The 19,297-nt window shown below is 40.8% G+C and overlaps 1 protein-coding gene across 2 annotated transcripts in view; it reads right to left on the bottom strand.

Annotated features, from left to right (window-relative positions):
- SULF1 (sulfatase 1) overlaps window positions 1-15,858 on the bottom strand; it is a 204,450-nt gene extending 188,592 nt beyond the window's left edge. Inside the window, exon 1 of one of the 2 annotated variants that reach the window (XM_040354377.1) lies at window positions 15,586-15,858. The gene's annotated coding sequence lies outside the window, so the exon portion shown is untranslated. The remainder of the gene's footprint in view (window positions 1-15,585) is intronic. The other variant, XM_040354376.1, reaches the window with a different exon arrangement.
- Window positions 15,859-19,297: the final 3,439 nt, after the last annotated feature.

The raw sequence follows: 19,297 nt of genomic DNA, 5'->3' as shown, positions 1-19,297 counted from the left end.
TGTGTGTACGCGGCATTAAAGCACCTTTCACACGGGCGGACTGTTCGGGTCCGCCAGTCAGTTTTTACGGCAGACCTGAACGGGCGCTCCATGCAAGTCTATGTAGTGTCGCATGTCAGCGGTGACCATGTCCGTTGACATTCGATCCTCTAAAATCAGATGTATGGTGATACGTCGCCATCCGTCCTGGCAGATCTGATCGGGTGAGATCTGATGAAAACAGACATGCTGTCCCTTTTCGTCCGATCTCTCCATAGCAAGCAGCGGCGCTCGACAAGCCCCTCCCCGCTCAGTGAGCAGAGAGGGACCTGTCATCCGCCGGCTCAGCGGAGATCAACGGAGAGATTTCTCGCTTAGCTGGCGGATGCCGCTGAGTGGATCCACCTCGTGTGAATGAGGCCTAAGTTGGAAAAAGGATCACCCCCCTGATGTCAGTATTTTGTTGAACCACCTTTTGCTTTAATTACAGCGTTTAAGTCTGTTGGGATGTCTCTACTAACTTTGCACATCTAGACTTTGCAATATTTGCCCACTCTTCTTTGCAGAACTTTCTTTTCTTTAGATATAAAGGCTTTGGCCATATAACATCTAGGATACAACCGTATATTATATTTGTTTTCTGCCATACTGTGCACAACAATAGTGGCTCCAACTTTTGGTCTTTAATCCAGTGAGTACCGGTGGTGTTTTGATCTATGTGTGTTACGCCTGCACTTGTGGTTACATTCTTTGATTTGTACTGATTTTCCTATCATTAGGCTCCCATCCTTTGAGCTATCTATTAGTGCATGGGAACATGGAAACCACCTGGTGGGTTATTAGATGCTCAATCTCTTGCTGATCCCTGTAAGTTATCACTATGAAATATATACAAACCATTTGCAACCATTTATGTTCATTCTTTGTATGAATATATTTTTTTATTTCTTATGTGTGGTTATTTTTTCATTATAGAACCTACTACTATTTCTGTTCACCAGAACCCCTTGAAGAAGACTCCACGAGTTGAAACGTGTAGGGAATTACCACTGGGACCTGTTGCCTTTGTGGCAGATTTACAGCAGTATATGTCAGATCCCCTTCTGTTACTGCCTCTCAGCGGAGCCTTGAGAGCCTTAAGCCGCGTACACGCGATCGGTCCATCTGATGAGAACGGACCGATGGACCGTTTTCATCGGTTAACCGATGAAGCTGACTGATGTTCCATCGTGCCTACACACAATCAGTTAAAAAAACGATCGTGTCAGAACGCGGTGACGTAAAACACAAAGACGTGCTGAAAAAACAGAATATCAGTGCTTCTAAGCATGCGTCGACTTGATTTTTAACCGATGGTTGTGCCTACTAACGATCGGTTTTGTCCTATCGGTTAGAAATCCATCAGTTAAATTTAAAGCAAGTTGGCTTTTTTTTAACCGATGGTTAAATAACCTATGGGGCCCACACACGATCGGTTTTGACCGATGAAAACGGTCCATCAGACCGTTGTCCTCTGGTTAACCTATTGTGTGTACGATGCCTTAGTCAGCTGCCCCCGCCCCTTCCTCAGTGATTGGTGGACTGGCAGAGCAGAGCAGAGATTAGAGCAGAGCAGAGAGCAGGTGAATGACATTTGCCCGCTCTCTGCTTACTGCTAACCGATTGCCTCTCGGGGGATCAGGAAGGAATTTTTTCCCCTGCTGTAGCAAATTGGATCATGCTCTGCTGGGGTTTTTTGCCTTCCTCTGGATCAACTGTGGGTATGGATTTGGGTGTATGGGATAGTACTGTGTTTTTTATTTTGTTTGTTTATTTTTATTTTTTTGTGGTTGGACTGGATGGACTTGTGTCTTTTTTCAACCTGACTAACTATGTAACTATGTAACTAAGTAACTGAGCAATCAGCGGTCTTTAATGCAGTCATCTAGGTATCATTTTTTTTTATTCCTGCATAGCTCTATTAAAAAGCCTCTTTAGGTTTTAGTTGAAAGAGAATTTTTGGTTAGCTATTTTTCTGAATTTATACATACCTAGGTGGATGCAGCATCTGTCCCTCACTGGCTCTAACACTGAGAACTGCGCGATCAAACACCACCGATCGCTCAGTTCTCAGGGCTCCGTAAGCAGAAAGCTGGTGACTGTCAGTGACCAATTTTCTGCTCTGCCCCTCCTTGCACTCACTGGAGTGCTGGGCTGGGGAGGGGGCAGTAGCGGCCGGCTCAAGCTCTCAGCGGCTCGCTGAGAAGCTGAGCCGGCTTCCGGTCCAGGCACCTGGCGGATCCCGACTTCATTGTCGTCATCTTTCCCAAGCCTGGACTGGCTCTGTGACATCAGCGGGCGTCAGCCTGCTGTCTGCTGAAAACGGGTCACAGGAGTGCAGAACAAACTGCACTTCTGTGATCCACAGGAGAAGTACAGCCAAATGAGCTTTGGCTGTACTTCTCCTTCATTTTCAGGCTGCGATGAGGCCATCAGTCATCAGTCTGCTACAGGCAGGAGGAAGCATTTGCTCAGTCTCTTCTCTCCTAGACATCAAACAGCAACATTTGCAGCAAGTCTCAAGGTGCAAGACTACATCCGGGGGCTGATCTATGGCAGATACTTGCAAACACAGCCAAAAACTGCATAGTCACCAGGATTTACATAGGTGTGTCATCACCAAGCCAGTATTCAAACCCTGGAAGTAAAAACTGACATTAGACTGAGCCTGAACAAAGATGGCTTCATCCTTCTGGAGAGAAAAAAAAGATCAAGGCATCGTCAGGGGGAGTTGTGTGATATCCGAGGCACTGACATTTTGTGGTAAATGCACATCATCAGGGGCTGGCTGCAAAAAAAAAAACAGTAAAAGGCCACTGCCCGCTCCCGGGAAGCAGCAGTGTAATGGTGATCTACTCACAGTTCTGACAAATGGCTTTCAAACTGTCAGCAGCCCTGCAGCTGCTCCAGTGATCTAGGGATTTGAAATTCCATCTCTTTTTCATCAATGCGATGGCGCTGACCAATCAGAATCTATCTGTTCCATCCAAAAAGCGCTGATGGAGAACAGGTAGAAGAGCAGGGATTCTACATCCCTGGACCGCTGGGGCAGCTGGGAGTGCTGGAGCAGCTTGGCAACCCCAGAGGTAAGTACAGCCGGCAGGGCTGGTGCAAGGATTTTTGACACCCTAGGCAAAACCTCATTTTGCGGCACCTCCATTGGCTCCACTTCTGACTCACCCCCCTGTGTCCTGCCCATGTATACCCCACCTTTTAAATGAAGCACCCATCAAATGCAGCCTCTCCAGTGCCCATCAAATGCAGCCTTTCCAGCACTCATCAAATACAGCCTCTCCAGCGCCCATCAATGCAGCCTCACCAGCGCCCATCAATTCAGCCTCACCAGCGCCCGTCAATGTAGCCTCACCAGCGCCCATCAATGTAGCCTCACCAGCACCCATCAATGCAGCCTACTAGTGCCCATCAATGAATGTTTGCTTGCTTCCATTCATTCGGGAGTAGGGACACAGACACAGCCCTCCACCTCCAGTGCGCCTCTGACACTATGTACGAATGGAGTGGCGGCTGCCTGCTGATGCTGAGACTTATTTGGTTGTTGCAGAGAGAAGAGAGTAGGAACACCAGTGGCTGGGTGCCCCTAGGCAACAGTGCACCCTAGGCGGCTGCCTAGTTTGCCTAATGGTTGCACTGGCCCTGACAGCAGAGAACAGGGGAAGGGTGTCATTGTTATGTAAAGGTGAACTAACACTATAACTTCCCCCCTATAATGTATATCCTAAACCCTTTTCCGTAGATAATAGCAAAGAATGTTGTTTATAATCAAATCCATCACATAAAAATTTGCTCCTTTTTAAGCCAAAATAAGATTCTGTGAACTCTCAGATCCTCCTCCAGCCCATAGAGGCCTTATCTCTTCTGTTCCTCCAAGGAGTAGGACGGCCTATATGGTATGACCTTTCCTCTGACACTAGAATATCAATCATACGTGTCTTCATGGTGGTCTCAGTACTCCGTCCTAGCAGTAATGTACTCAGCAGACTTCATGTACTCAGCAGACCCTGATCTTGGTCACAATGATCAGAATTAGTTTATTATTTATCATGGTTGTATTTTGTATGGGGAAGGATTTTCGTATTTATCACATTAAGGGAGATTTGCTGAAAAGTGAAAGTGTTCTCTATGGGGCTGAATAACTCAGGAAGGAGGGAACGATTAATCTGCAAAGTGAATGATCACTTCCCTTAGTCAATAGGGTGAAGCTATGTTGGAATACTGAAATTAGTGCCAAAGAAATGTGATTGGATGATTCAAGTGAATACAGATCTGCCTTTTTCACTGTGCTACATGAGCAGTCACCTTGCAATGTGAGTCAGATCACGTGTAAATCGCTCCACAAAATCACTTAGCGGGAGCGCTTGTTCCCACTATGCAATGATGTTAAGAGGACCCTACATTTATAAAGGTTCCATCGTACAGTTGGACATTTAGCAGGGATTTACATACAGAGTTGGCAGCCTTCCTGCCCAAAACACTTGTATATAATACTAGTATTTCCGGACAATTCCTGGTCACACCACTGGGGGAAATTCTCTATTAGTAGCCTTCTGTTCTGGGAACACTTATGCCGCGTACACACGGTCGTTTTTTGTAATAAAAAAAAAACGTAATTTTTTAGCATGAAAAAAAAACGATGTTTAGCATACACACCATCTTTTTTTTTAAAGAGCTCTAGCAAAGCGTGGTTACGTTCAGCACGTAAGGCGGCACTCTGTTCCATTCAAGCTTGCGTCATAACTTGCTTCTGCGCATGCGCGGGTTTAAAAACATAATTTTTAACATCGTTTTAGCTACACGCGGTCATTTTTTATGACACAAAAAACGATGTTTTGAAAAACGACATAAAAAATGTAAGCATGCTCGAATTTTTTTTTTGTCGCTTTTCAGAAGACATAAAACAACGTTTTCCCCACACACGGTCATTTTAAATGACGTTTTTAAAAATGACGTTTTTTTTCATCACAAAAAACGACCGTGTGTATGCGGCATAAGGCCTCGTACACACGATAGGTTAACCAGAGGACAACGGTCTGATGGACCGTTTTCATAGGTCAAAACCGATCGTGTGTGGGCCCCATAGGTTATTTAACCATAGGTTCAAAAAAAGCCAACTTGCTTTAAAATTAACCTATGGATTCCTAACCGATAGGTCAAAGCCGATCATTAGTAGGCACGACCATTGGTTAAAAATCCACGCATGCTCAGAATCAAGTCGACGCATGCTTGGAAGCATTGAACTTTGTTTTTTTAAGCACGTCGTTGTGTTTTACGTCACCGCGTTCTGACACGATAATTTTTTTAACTGATGGTGTGTAGGCGTGACGGACCATCAGTCAGCTTCATCGGTTAACCTATGACAACGGTCCTTCAGACCGTTTTCATCGGATGGACTGATCGTGTGTACGAGGCTTTAGGCTCCTTTCACACGGGGCGGAATCCATTCAAGCAGATCCACCTCTCTCCACGGATCCACCTGTGTCGGCCCCCCTATGCAGAGTGGATACAGCCCACTATTCTCTATGGGGCGGACGGATGGAAACGGAATGCTTACCCATCCGATTGTCATCCGATCCGATGGACGGACAGCCAACGTATCCCCATCCATCTGTGTTCAGTCCTGGTTTCAGCTATAAACAGGAACGCTTGGGTCGCATAAGCTCTTCTGTTTATGGCTTTGAAGATGAACACGCTGCAGAAATAGCAGTCAGAAAAGGTCCCCTTTTATGGATTGTAGGTGTGATTGGGAGATGTGTATATACAATATCTATACTTACATTTTATACGCATTCAAATGTAAATCTTTCAAGCACGGCTGCAGTGTTAATTATTTACCCTCCTAATGGCTTTCTCTATGTGATTAGCTGGCCGCCCCTCTGCAGTGTCACTGCCATTCAGACATTCCATACAGGGACAGGAATTTACTTAGTACTTATTCCATTATGTCTCACACAGAAATGTAAAGAATACTTGAGAAATAAAATCAGGCGGTAGTTTGCTAGGCATATCAAAGAATGTCCTGATAAGCCGATTTGTGCAGGGATCTTACTTATTTAGGTAAACAGTTCTTTGCACATTTCTGTAACCAACTGCAACCAAGCCGAATGATCCTTTTCTTAATCTAGCATCCCTACGGTTACTATGGGTTACTGCACTTTGCACATAATTACTGCCATATTAAATATCCAAATAGCTAAAAAAAGGTTGCCATTGTTATTATTTCACGTCACCATCAGTGAAACCCAATATGCGCTTTTTAAGCTTGATTGACAGAGGCTTAGCTGATAATAAAGCAGTATCACGAACTGAAATACCGGTAGCACCAAAACAAAGTTCTAGGCAATAACTGAGAATTCCAACTCTCAGTAATGGATGTCTGACAATGACAGTTCAAAATTCCCAACTAGCCAAGCGTCCCGTCTTCGCAGAGCTAGGAACGATTTGGAATCCCCTCCACCAGATTCCAGAATGTGAGCGCTGCGGAGTAACCTAAGCTAATAATTACACTTTAAAGCAAACTCTGTTAAATCAGCCACATAAGTATCTGACATTTGTCTCTGCTCGGGGATTTAGCGGCTATGCCAGGGTATGATTACCAGCGATAACTCCGGTTCAGATCATTGGGTTTAAACGGTTGTCTGCGAAAATGTCTGGCCTTTTTTTAATTCATCGACAAAACCACAAGCTTTTAAATATCAGTCAAAATCATTCAGGCTGGCAGAATTCCTAGCCATGCTTTTCTGTGTGCAGAGAGCGAATGGGATGGAATGTGGGCTGTATTAGAAAAGCAACAAGTGGAAGAAATGAAACATTCAGACATGTACCATGGGTTTTCATAGATTTTTTTCACATAGTGCTATGTTAGTACTCCTATCAGATAGTGCTATATTAGTACTCCTAGCAGATAGTGCTATGTTAGTACTCCTAGCAGATAGTGCTATGTTAGTACTCCTAGCAGATAGTGCTATGTTAGTACTCCTATCAGTTAGTGCTATGTTAGTACTCCTAGCAAATAGTGCTATGTTAGTACTCCTAGCAGATAGTGCTATGTTAGTACAGATAGTGCTGTGTTAGTACTGTTAGTGTGGTGTTAGTACTCCTATCGGATAGTGCTATGCTAGTACAGATAGTGCTATGTTAGTACAGAAAGTGCTGTGTTAGTACTGTTAGTGCGGTGTTAGTACTCCTATTAGATAGTGCTATGCTAGTACTCCTATCAGATAGTGCTATGTTAGTACTCCTATCAGAAAGTGCTATGTTAGTACTCCTATCAGAAATGACTATGTTAGTACTGATAGTGCTATGTTAGTACTCCTATCAGATAGTGTTATGTTAGTACTCTTATCAGAGAGTACCATGCTAGTTCTCCTATCAGATGGTGTTAGTACTCCAAACAGATAGTGCTATGTTAGTTTGCTATGTTAGTACTCCTATCAGATAGTGCTATTTTAGTACTGATATTGCTATGTTAGTACTGTTAGTATGGTGTTAGTACTCCTATCAGATAGTGCTATGTTAGTACTAATAGTGCTAAATTAATACTCCAATCAGATAGTTCTAGGTTAGTAATGTTACTGCTGTGTTAAATCACTCCTATCCAGGGGTCAAGTCCTGGGGAAAAAAGTGTGGGAACTCCTACCCAAGATCCACTCCCCCACCAAAAAAAAAAATGATACACTCATATGCATAATTACTAAACCGCATGTTTTTTATTTTTTTATTTCGATCCACTGTACCTTGGTAATCCTTTATGTTACTGGCCGCTTCCTGTATATGGATTCATCGGGTAGTGTGCGGGTATTCCGTCACTTCCTGGATGCCGCAATGTCTCCTGGGAGCTTTTGTCATTGTTGCCAGGAGACATTGCAGAGGTCTGCCGCGAGTTTTCGCGGGATTTAGAAAGCCCCTGACAGTGACTCGAGCTGGGCATCGCCGCTTAGTGAAGGATTGGCTTGGGCGGCTCTGCTGCTCTAGTCCTGCAAAGGGACTGACATGCGGGAATGAAATTGTGCGAGTTCAGCTGAATTTGCGCAATTTAATTCCCGCAGTCAGAGTGAAGTTTGTGAACCTAGGCTTACTGTCTCTAACCTTTCCAGACATATTTCTGAGTTTAATCAGCAAAACGGTGTAAACAGCAACAATGTACAATGTGTACTAACCCATAGCAACCAATCCCTTTCAACTTACTTAGTTCAGACTATTGAAAGGGGAAATTTGTTGGGTCTTTGATATTCTGAATAAGTTCATTTGTGCTGGGAATAATAGTCTTCAAAAATCTTGTTTTTATCTGATATGTACACACGGTACAAAGACTATGATACGTCATGATGTGGACTGCAGTACAATGCTTATCTCTGGAAGTTTGATATGAAATGATGGGAAATCAAACCATTGTGTGCACCAAGTCTGGCTCTAGGTGTAGAGAGTGACACATGCACTTGAGGCTACAGCTGTACAAATACAACATATACTAGCATCTAATGACACTGAACATCACACCTACCACATCATAAATGCAATAGCTGCATTTTCTTTTTTTTGAGTCTTTAGCTTTGCCCCCAAAATAGGTGCTTTATTAAATTGATGCTAAACGATACCCTTGTTCGCCAAAAAATAATGCATACACATCCACTAAAGGCCCTGTAATTTTTTTTTCGTGAAATCCTTTCTTACTGTGTGTCTGCCTCCTTGAAATGACCTTGGTGAGCTTCCAAGCCTCTCCTCCCCCCCCCCCTCACTTGTTAGCTGTGCTCATGTGCACCGTTCTATGCACGCCACAAATCTTCGTGCTGCCAACTGATGCAAAACGATTGATCATATTCTGCTTTGGCCAATAGAGTTTGATCGAATTTACGTCTCAATCATTTTAGTCAAATGGCACAACAATCGGATAAAAAATAAAAAAATCGAAGCGTGTGTGGCCATTATAAAGGCGATTGTACAGTCAGACTGTGGTGGTTGTAAAGCTAAAAAAAAAAACACCCAAAAAATACTCAACTCCACCTTCCAGCAATGCAGTGGTTACACCCCTCTATAGCCACTGTCATCTTCTCCCTGGGCTACTTCTGGGTGCTGGGTTTTTGGCCTCTTGATTGGGCAGTGGTTGATGTCATCCCATGCATATGTACAGGAGTCGGTCATTCCAGCATAGCCAGGAATGCAACTAAGCTGTGCATGCGCAACTCCATGTACATTCTTCAGACAGCGATCAGGCATATAAGACCCATTTCCTGAATGGCCAAAACGCCAGTCAATCCTAAGAGGAGGAGAGAGGAGAGTGGAGAGCAGGGCCGGAGGAGAAGACCCGCCAACCCAGCAGCCACCACTGGATTGGCTCACCCGCAACAGCGCTCCCCGACTTGGACAGGGGAGGGAAGTCGGAGTGAGAAGATAAGAAGGCCGTCTGTCTCGCCAGGGGCCGTATTCCCCACATTCATTTCCCCGGGGAGTGGGTAGACTGATTTGTCTCCCGCTGGGGGGCGAGGGTGGTGGTTGATGCCCCCTCGAATTATCGAGCACCAGTCACCACTGGTGGGAGGAATAGTGCCCTATCATTGGTGTCAGTGGGAGGAATAATGTCCCATCTTTGGGTCTCAGAGGAAGAGTTTATGCGCCATCATTGGTGTCAGTGGGAAGAATAATGCCACATCATTGTTGTCAGAGGGAGCAAGAGTTTCCCAAGGGCCAGATAAAGGCGTATCCAGCCCCTGGGCTGTAGTTTGGAGACTACTGTTCTAGGACATCTAATACTTCCCTTCCCCCAGACTGACAAAGCTACTGTCTGCTGTGCCACCTGTGTTCCTTCATCCAGAGTGGGGGCACTGTAATACAGGAGAAAATGGAGAAAAAGCCCTGCAGATCACCAGCAGAAAATCAAGAAAAAGCCCAAAAAAGAAAACTAATGATTGGCAGCCTGCAATATATTATATTTTTGGTTATGGGTGCTTTGACTACATGTAATGTCCCTAAAGTTTACAGCACATTATGTGAAAGCATGCTAAAAGTTACAGAAAATGTCCCTACACCCACACAAAAAGTTCAAACATCTGATATTAGTGCTTTCCCATTAGATAGTGACAGCAATTTTAATTTCTACTCAAAGTGTAATCAATTTGGTTTGGGGAAGTGCCCCTGAGCTATAGTAAAACAAGCCCTGACAGAGAGGAACACATGCCGGTATATCCAGTGACAGGCATTAATAATACAGCCAGATTACCTACACAGCTTAGGTAATATGCCACGCTCCATTTGTTCATGCAATGTTATTTTTTGGATAATGAAACCGTCGGGATTTAGTATCACTATCATGGTAACAATCTATAGCTTGACAAGCAAGACAATACCAGTTTACTGTACATACTGTCTTTTATAAAATGTATCCCACAAGTTACATTGTATGCAGTTCCTGCCATCAAAGCATATCAGTCTGCAAAGCAAGCCACCATTCATGGGGAAACCTCAATTACATTAGGAAGCACATTGACACTGAGCATTGTCACAAAGAATGTTGTTCACTTTGCAGCTGAATTAAACAAATACACAATAACCCATCTTATGTCTTTTTTTTTTGGGCTGGAAATATAATACTGTTCTAATGATGCGTGACGCCCACACTCCACCACGATTTCCTCTCTGTACAAATGCAATTGTTGGGGGAGCCACCCAAATGATGACTTTTACTTTGCAAGTCATCATCCAAGATAAAGCACAATAATGTCAACGTTGTATAATGTAGATTGCATTAGTCCAAGGTTTCAGTAGCCTTGGGGGGGAAAAGTGGGGGGTCAGCGAAGTTTAGGAACATGTACATTTGCGCATGTGGTGTCAGTTAAAAGTAAATTATAGCTCCTCTTGTATTTACAGTAGTTAGTAAACTTTGTACAAAGTCACTTCCTAGAAAGTCTTCTAAGAAAACATCAGACACTTGATAGAATAAAAAATGATGCCTTCAGATTAAATGATGCAAGGTTTTCCTTTAACTCTTGAAGGATCTATCCAGCATAATCCAATAAGTATGCTTCAAATGAGGTGATCTTTACAGCATGTGTTTAGGGCACCGCTGCTTGGGGAGCTGCAATAAATTCTTACCATAATTACAGAATGGTTATGGGAGAAAAAGAAATGGGCTTGTGGAGCGTCCACTGATGAATGTTTTAGTACATGTTACTGAATGAGAAGCTTCGTTTTAAATTTTCAGTATAATGAAATGAACCTCTTCTAGAATGTTTCATTTGCAACATGTTGGCTTTAGTGTGTTGCAGAAGCGATGATAGCTTTATAGAGATTTAACAAATGCTATTAAACAAATAAAAACTGCACATGTAGCAGCTCGATTGGGGCTCAAGCACATAGATAGGCGCCAGGCACTGCTATTAAGTCACTGCGTTGTCTTTCACTAGGAGGACCTGCATCCAAAGCTATTTTTTTGCATTTTAGACAGAGTAGGGAATAAAATCAGGTTTTTGTTGCCATCTGTGTCCCACTGGGGAGATTTCCCTTTACTAACTGTCTAGTAGTTTCTACAAAGTGAATAAACTTCTTTATAGACAGTTATCATTGGAACACGTTTTTACTGTTCTGGTGGCAACTTAAGGGAAGAGATTTATTTTACTAAAACGAGTGCACACGAAATCTGGTGCAAGTTTGCATAGTAACCAATCAGCTTCTAGGTTTTATTGTCAAAGCTTAATTGAACAAACGGAAATAAGAAGCTGATTAGTTACTATGAACAGTTGCACCAGATTCTGCGTGCACCAGTTTTAGTAAATCGCCCCCCAATATGTTGGATCTTCCCTAACTTTCAGTCCCAGTGAAACAGGTTACCAGGACAAATAGAGAAAGTGAATCACATAGACAGCAAAAAGAAAAAGAAAAAAACAGGGCGGAGGTTCTAACCCCCAGACCACTCTACTGTTTTAGCTTTAGATGTGCTTCAAGCCACATCTTGCACAAGTAGCTCTCTATCCCCACGATGACCACACAGGTTCTGTAAAACCTTGAGCTCTAATAAACCTCCATCAACTCGGAAAGCTACTCAAGGTCATTATTAGGGTTAGTGCCCAGTTACATTGTATCCATTCTATGCCAACATCCTTTTCCACACTAGCTTGCTGTCATGATCCAATAGGGTGGACATAGTCTAGACTTTATAAATGCCATTTGATGGGAAATAGTCTGGACTTTTAAGTCCTTTCCAAGGTCCTTCCATGGAAAATAAGCCTGGGAACAGCAATATAAAAAAAACTGGCCTCACACAAGTGTGCATTGGTCAACACCAGCAGGACTTTGCTTCTCTTCAGATACATTCAACTGAACTTGTTCTCTAAATTTGAAGGTGTTCTGTAGCTTCTCCAAGCCTCTGCTATCAAGTGTATTCATGACCTGAATAAATGAGAATCTTCAGAGACTCTAGTCCTGAATATGCAGAAAAACATCCCCTGTATCTATCAAGTGTCAGAAAAAGAACCAAAGAAGTGACTTGTATAAGAGCTATGAAACCTCTTCAACTTTATAAAACAAATCCAGATAAATGTAGCCAGCTACTACTAGCTACACCATGACATGGATACATTTAATTATTCAAGGGCTCTCCTATTGAAGACACAGAAAAGCATCCCCTGTATCTATCAGGTGTCACAAAAAGAACCAAATAGGGGGATTGCATAAGAGCTATGAAACGTATTCAACATTATAAAACAAATCCAGGTAAATGTGTCCAGCTACTACTAGCTACACCATGACCTAGATACATGAAATAATTCATGGACTCTCCTACTGAAGATGCAGGAAAGTATCTATCAAGTGTCAAAAAAAGGAACTTAAGAAGTGACTTCGATAAGAGCTACAAAACATCCTCAGCATTACAGAACAAGTCCAGATAAATATGGAAACTAATACTAGTTACAGCAAAACCTGGATAAATGAGAACCCTCACAAACTCTTGAAGAAGTAGGCAAGCATCAAGTGTCAGGAAAATGAACCAAAGAAATGGCTTGAATGAGCTACAAAACACCTTCAACTTTGCAGGACAAGTCCATATAAATGTGGCCAACTAATAACACCATGACCAGGATAAATGAAAACCTTCACAGACTCTCTTCTTGAGGAAGCAACCAAGTATCTATCATGTGTCCCAAAAATGAACTAAAGAAGTGGCTTGGATAAGAGGTATGAAACATCTTCAACATTACAAAAGTCCAGTTAAATGTGACTACTAACTATATCATGACTTGGATAAATAAGAACCTTTAGACTCCTGAATAGGGATGAGCTGAACACCACCCCGTTCGGTTCGCCCCAGAACCTGCGAACAGATCAAAAATGTGTGTGAACTTTAGAACCCCATTAAAGTCTATGGGACTCGAACGTTTGAAATCTAAAGTGCTAATTTTAAAGGCTAATATGCAAGTATTGTCTTTAAAAGTGCTTGGGGACCCGGGTCCTGCCCCTGGGGACATGTATCAATGCAAAAAAAAAGTTTTACATTTTGCAGTTTTTTCGGGAGCAGTGATTTTAAATGACTTTTTATCCTTCAGAAATGACACTTTGTGCAGGGACAGTTCTAAGCATGGGAAACAAGCGCTGCTTTACAGGCATACTTTACAACCCCCCCCCCTTAGGTGTGAATTTAAAGGATATTTCACTTTTATTGTTTCACTTTAAGCATTATTATTATTATTATTAAGCATTATTAAAATCACTGCTCCTGAAAAAACTGTCGTTTTTTAAAAACTTTTTTTGCATTGATACTGTACATGTCCCCTGGGGCAGGACCCAGGTCCCCAAACACTTTTTATGACAATAACTTGCATATAAGCCTTTAAAATTAGCACTTTAGATTTCTCCCATAGAATTTTTCAGAGTGTTCTGCGGCTTTTCGAATTTGCTGCGAACACCCCAAATTGTTCGCTGTTCGGCGAAGAGGCATTGTTCGAGTCGAACATGAGTTCGACTCGGACTCGAAGCTCATCCCTACTCTTGAAGAAGCAGGCAAGCATCAAGTGTCAGGAAAAAATGACCTGAAGAAGTGGCTTGCATTAGAGTAAAAAACATCTCCAACATTACAGGACAAGTCTAGGTAAATGTGACCAACTACTTCCAGCTACACCATGACCTGGATATATGAGAACCGTCACAGATCCGCTTCTTGAAAAAGCAGCCAAGCATCATCTGTATCTATCAAACATCATAAATTGAACTGAAAAAATGGCTTGCATAAGCGCTAGGAAACATATTCAACATCAATGGAGCTAGGAGACAACTTCAACATCATTGGAGCTAGGAGACATCTTCAACATCATTGGAGCTAGGAAACATCTTCAACATCATTGGAGCTAGGAAACATCTTCAACACTCCAGAACAAGTTTAGTTAAAGTTGAGGTTCACCCGAAAAATCAATTTTTAACATTAGATTGAGGCTAATTAGGCGAAGCAGAATCGGGTGTTTTTTTTAAAATCAATGCAGTACTTACCGTTTTAGAGATAGATGTTCTCTGCCGCTTCCGGGTATGGGCGTTCCTATTTGATTGACAGCCTTCCGACGGTTGCATACAGCGCGTCACGAGTTCCCGAAAGTAGCCGAACGTCGGTGTGCAGGCGCCGTATAGAGCCGCACCAACGTTCGGCAACTCGTGACGCGCTGTATGCGACCGTCGGAAGGCTGTCAATCAAATAGGAACGCCCAGTCCCGAAGATCATACCCGGAAGCCATGGAGAACATCTATCTCTAAAACGGTAAGTACTACATTGATTTTTAAAAAAACACCCGATTCTGCTTCACCTAATTAGCCACAATCTAATGTTAAAAAAAATTTTTTCGGGTGAACTGCCGCTTTAAATTTAGCCAAATAGTACTATTTATACTATGACCTGGACAAATGAGAACCTTCAGACTATTTACTTCACAAAGCCAGCAAGCATCCCCTGTATCAGGCATCATAAATTGAACTGAAGAAGTGCTTTGGATTAGAGCTAGGAAACATCTTCCACATTCCAGAAGACGTTTAGTTGAATGTAACCAACTAGTTACATCATGACCTGGACAAATGAGGACCTTCAGACTATCTTGAAAAAGCAGGCAAGCATCTCCTGTATCAGGCATCATAAATTGAACTGAAGAAGTGCTTTGGATAAGAGCTAAGAAACATCCTCAACATTCCAGAAGTTTAGTTAAATGTAGCTAACTACTAATAGTAATGACCTGGACAAATGAGAAACTTCAGACTATCTTCTTGAAAAAGCAGGCAAGCATCTACTACGGTACCTAGCAGGCATCATACATTGAACTGAAGAAGTGATTTGGATAAGAGCTAAAAAAACATCTTCAACGTTCCAGAAGAAGATTAGTAAAATGTAACTAACTACTACTAGTTCCACCATGACCTGGACACATGAGAACCTTCAGACGATCTTCTTGTAGAAGCAGGCAAGCATCCCCTGTATCTATCAAGCACAATAACAGCATTGATAGCAGAGAAGTTTCTTCACAAGGGTTCAGCATTCCTCCCACCCCAGCACAGCGACTACTCCCAAGAAACATTGCCCAACTTTACCTGAAGTCACTGGAGTGGCCCCTGATGTGTCCTTGCGGCTCCCCTCACTGGCTGAAGAGCTCACAACTCCGGTTGCGGTGCAGCCTTGCTTCTCTTCTAATCCCCACTCCACAGTGATGACACACACTAACCCCAACCATCTGTTGAAACACGTCCCGCAGCACTCAGCACAGTCCAATGGCTGGATGTCTCCTGTAACAGGCAGAGGAGGGGAAGAGGAGACACCAGGCTGCAGGTCTGCACACTCTTCCCCAAGTAACCTGAGAATTGGAGAGGGGAGCGCTATAAAAAGGCTGCCAGTGGGAGGAGGAGGTGCTGAGTGTGTGTGTGTGTGTGTGCTGGGAAGGTAGAGAGGGTGTGATCACATCTGATGACCACTTGTGTCACAGCATTCCCACTGCAGAGCCCCCTGACATCCCCGGGGACCACCAGGACCCTCACTTCACACCATCCTTCTTCTATGGGATCGGGGACCATCTGGGAGCAGTGCCCCAGGACTCACAGCAGTGCATGTTTATAGTTTTCATGTTTATTAATTGCAAGGTGTATGTTTATATATATATATATATATATTTGTACACAGAAAGGTGTATGTTTATATTTTCTTTTTAATATTTGTATACAGAAAGATGTATGTTTATATTTTCTTTTTAATATTTGTATACAGAAAGGTGTATGTTTATATTTTCTTTTTAATATTTGTATACAGAAAGGTGGAAGTTTTTATTTTCTTTTTAATATTTGTATACAGAAAGGTGAACGTTTATATTTTCTCTTTTAATATTTGTATATAGTAAGGTGTATGTTTATATTTTCTTTTTAATATTTTTATACAGAAAGGTGAAAGGTTATATTTTCTTATTAATATTTGTAAATAGTAAGGTGTATGCTTAGATTTTCTTTTTTATTATTTGTATATATAGTGAGGTGTATGTTTTTATTTTATTTTTTAATTATTTGTATACAGAAAGATGTATGTTTATATTTTCTTTTTTATTATGTATATATAGTGAGGTGTATGTTTTTATTTTATTTTCTATTATTTGTACACAGAAAGGTGTATGTTTATATTTTATTTTTAATATTTGTATACAGAAAGGTGGAAGTTTTTCTTTTCTTTTTAATATTTGTATACAGAAAGGTGAAAGGTTATATTTTCTCTTTTAATATTTGTATATAGTAAGGTGTATGTTTATATTTAATTTTTTATTATTTGTATACAGAAAGGTGAAAGGTTATATTTTCTTATTAATATTTGTAAATAGTAAGGTGTATGTTTATATTTTCTTTTTTAATATTTGTATATAGTGAGGTGCATGTTTTTATTTAATTTTTTATTATTTGTATACAGAAAGATGTATGTTTATATTTTCTTTTTTAATATTCGTATATAGTAAGGTGTATGTTTATATTTTATTTTTTTATATTTATATACAGAAAGATGTATGTTTATATTTTCTTTTTTAATATTTGTATTTAGTAAGGTGTATGTTTATATTTTATTTTTTAATATTTATATACAGAAAGATATATGTTTATATTTTCTAATATACAGACAGATGTATGTTTATATTTTATTTTTTTAATATTTGTATATAGTAAGGTGTATGTTTATATTTTCTTTTTTAATATTTATATACAGAAAGATGTATGTTTATATTTTCTTTTTTAATATTTGTACATAGTGAGGTGTATGTTTTTATTTTATTTTTTATTATTTGTATACAGAAAGATGTATATTTATATTGTCTTTTTTTAATATTTGAATATAGTAAGGTGTATGTTTATATTTTATTTTTAAATATTTATATACAGAAAGATGTATGTTTATATTTTATTTTTTAATATTTGTATATAGTAAGGTGTATGTTTATATTTTATTTTTTATTATTTGTATACAGAAAGATGTATGTTTATATTTCTTTTTTAATATTTGTATATAGTAAGGTGTATATTTATATTTTATTTTTAATATTTATATACAGAAAGATGTATGTTTATATTTTATTTTTTAATATTTGTATATAGTAAGGTGTATGTTTATATTTTATTTTTTATTATTTGTATACAGAAAGATGTATGTTTATATTTCTTTTTTAATATTTGTATATAGTAAGGTGTATATTTATATTTTATTTTTTAATATTTATATACAGAAAGATGTATGTTTATATTTATTTTTTAATATTTGTATATAGTAAGGTGTATGTTTATATTTTCTTTTTTATTATTTGTATACAGAAAGATGTATGTTTATATTTTCTTTTTTAATATTTGTATATAGTAAGGTGTATGTTTATATTTTCTTTTTTATTATTTGTATACAGAAATATGTATGTTTATATTTCTTTTTTAATATTTGTATATAGTAAGGTGTATGTTTATATTTTCTTTTTTATTATTTGTATACAGAAAGATGTATGTTTATATTTCTTTTTTAATATTTGTATATAGTAAGGTGTATGTTTCTATTTCAGACAGATTATAGAAGCAGTGATTTCTCCATGCGATATGAATGGATGGGGGGGTGGTCGATGATTTGAAAGCCAGGAGCAGAGAAAAGCTGTGCGTTCTGTTCAATGGGCTGAACTGTGAACTTGCATGCACCGGCCATGTGCTGTGACATGGAATCCCGCTGCTCCCTATTGTGTGTCCGCTCCCAGCACCATGTTCAGGCTGCAATAAAGAGCTGAATGTCCGCCGATCTCACATAGGCTCCATTCAATCTCTGCCTTTCAATCAATTTCAAGTTTTTTTTTTCTCTTTAAAGTGACAGTAAACTCTTGTTAAAAAATATTCTAATAAAATATTTATTCTTAACATAGAAAAGTCCATTCTGTTGTTTTCAGCCTCCTCGAAATGTATTTATTACAGGTACTTATACAGCCCTGAGAATTTACGCAGCGATTAAGCTTTGGTAATGAGACCTGGAAGCTCATTGGTTTCTATGCAGAAGTGAGCCTAATTTTGCACTTACTCCATTGTGTACGTAAAAGTGGGGTATGCCTGTAGTGTACATTCACATCAGTCCCTGCCAGTGCCAGGACAAGGTCATCTAGAGTCCAGGGTGAACATGCCAATTTATGCCCCCCCCCCCCATGTATGAGCATTATGTGCAGGGCCGGTGCTACCACTAGGCAAACTAGGCAGCCGCCTAGGACACACTACTGCCTAGGGCGCCCGACCACTGGTGTTCCTACTCTCTTCTCTCTGCAGCAAGCAACTAAGTCTCAGAATCAGCAGATAGCCGCCGCACATAGTGTCAGAGGTGCCGCAGCGGCGGAGGACTGTGTCTGTGTTCCGACTTCCGAATGAATAGAAGCAAGCAAACATTCATGGATGGGCACTGGTGGGTTGCATTGATGGGCATTGGTAGGCTGAATTGATGGGCGCTGGCGAGGCTGCATTTGATGGGTGCTTCAATAAAAAGGTGGGGAATACATGTCCTGGGCAAAGGGGGTGGAGCCAGGGGTGGAGCCAAGGGGAGGGAGGCAAAATTAGGTTTCGCCTAGGGTGTCGAAAATCCTTGCACCAGCCCTGACTATGTGTCAGAAAAATACCCCCCAAAAAAAAACAAATCGAGTACTAATTTTCATGCATACCCCCTATGCATAAATTCCCCCTTCTCCCAGTACAATTCAGCCTCCCCTGTTGAAATCCCCCCTCCCAGCACAAATCGTCCCCATATGCCCCTATCACAACCCCCTCCCCC

The sequence above is a fragment of the Rana temporaria genome, chromosome 5, assembly GCF_905171775.1.
Source record: "Rana temporaria chromosome 5, aRanTem1.1, whole genome shotgun sequence".
NCBI classification, from domain to species: Eukaryota; Metazoa; Chordata; class Amphibia; order Anura; family Ranidae; genus Rana; species Rana temporaria.
This window is presented reverse-complemented; position numbering and strand designations above follow the sequence as displayed.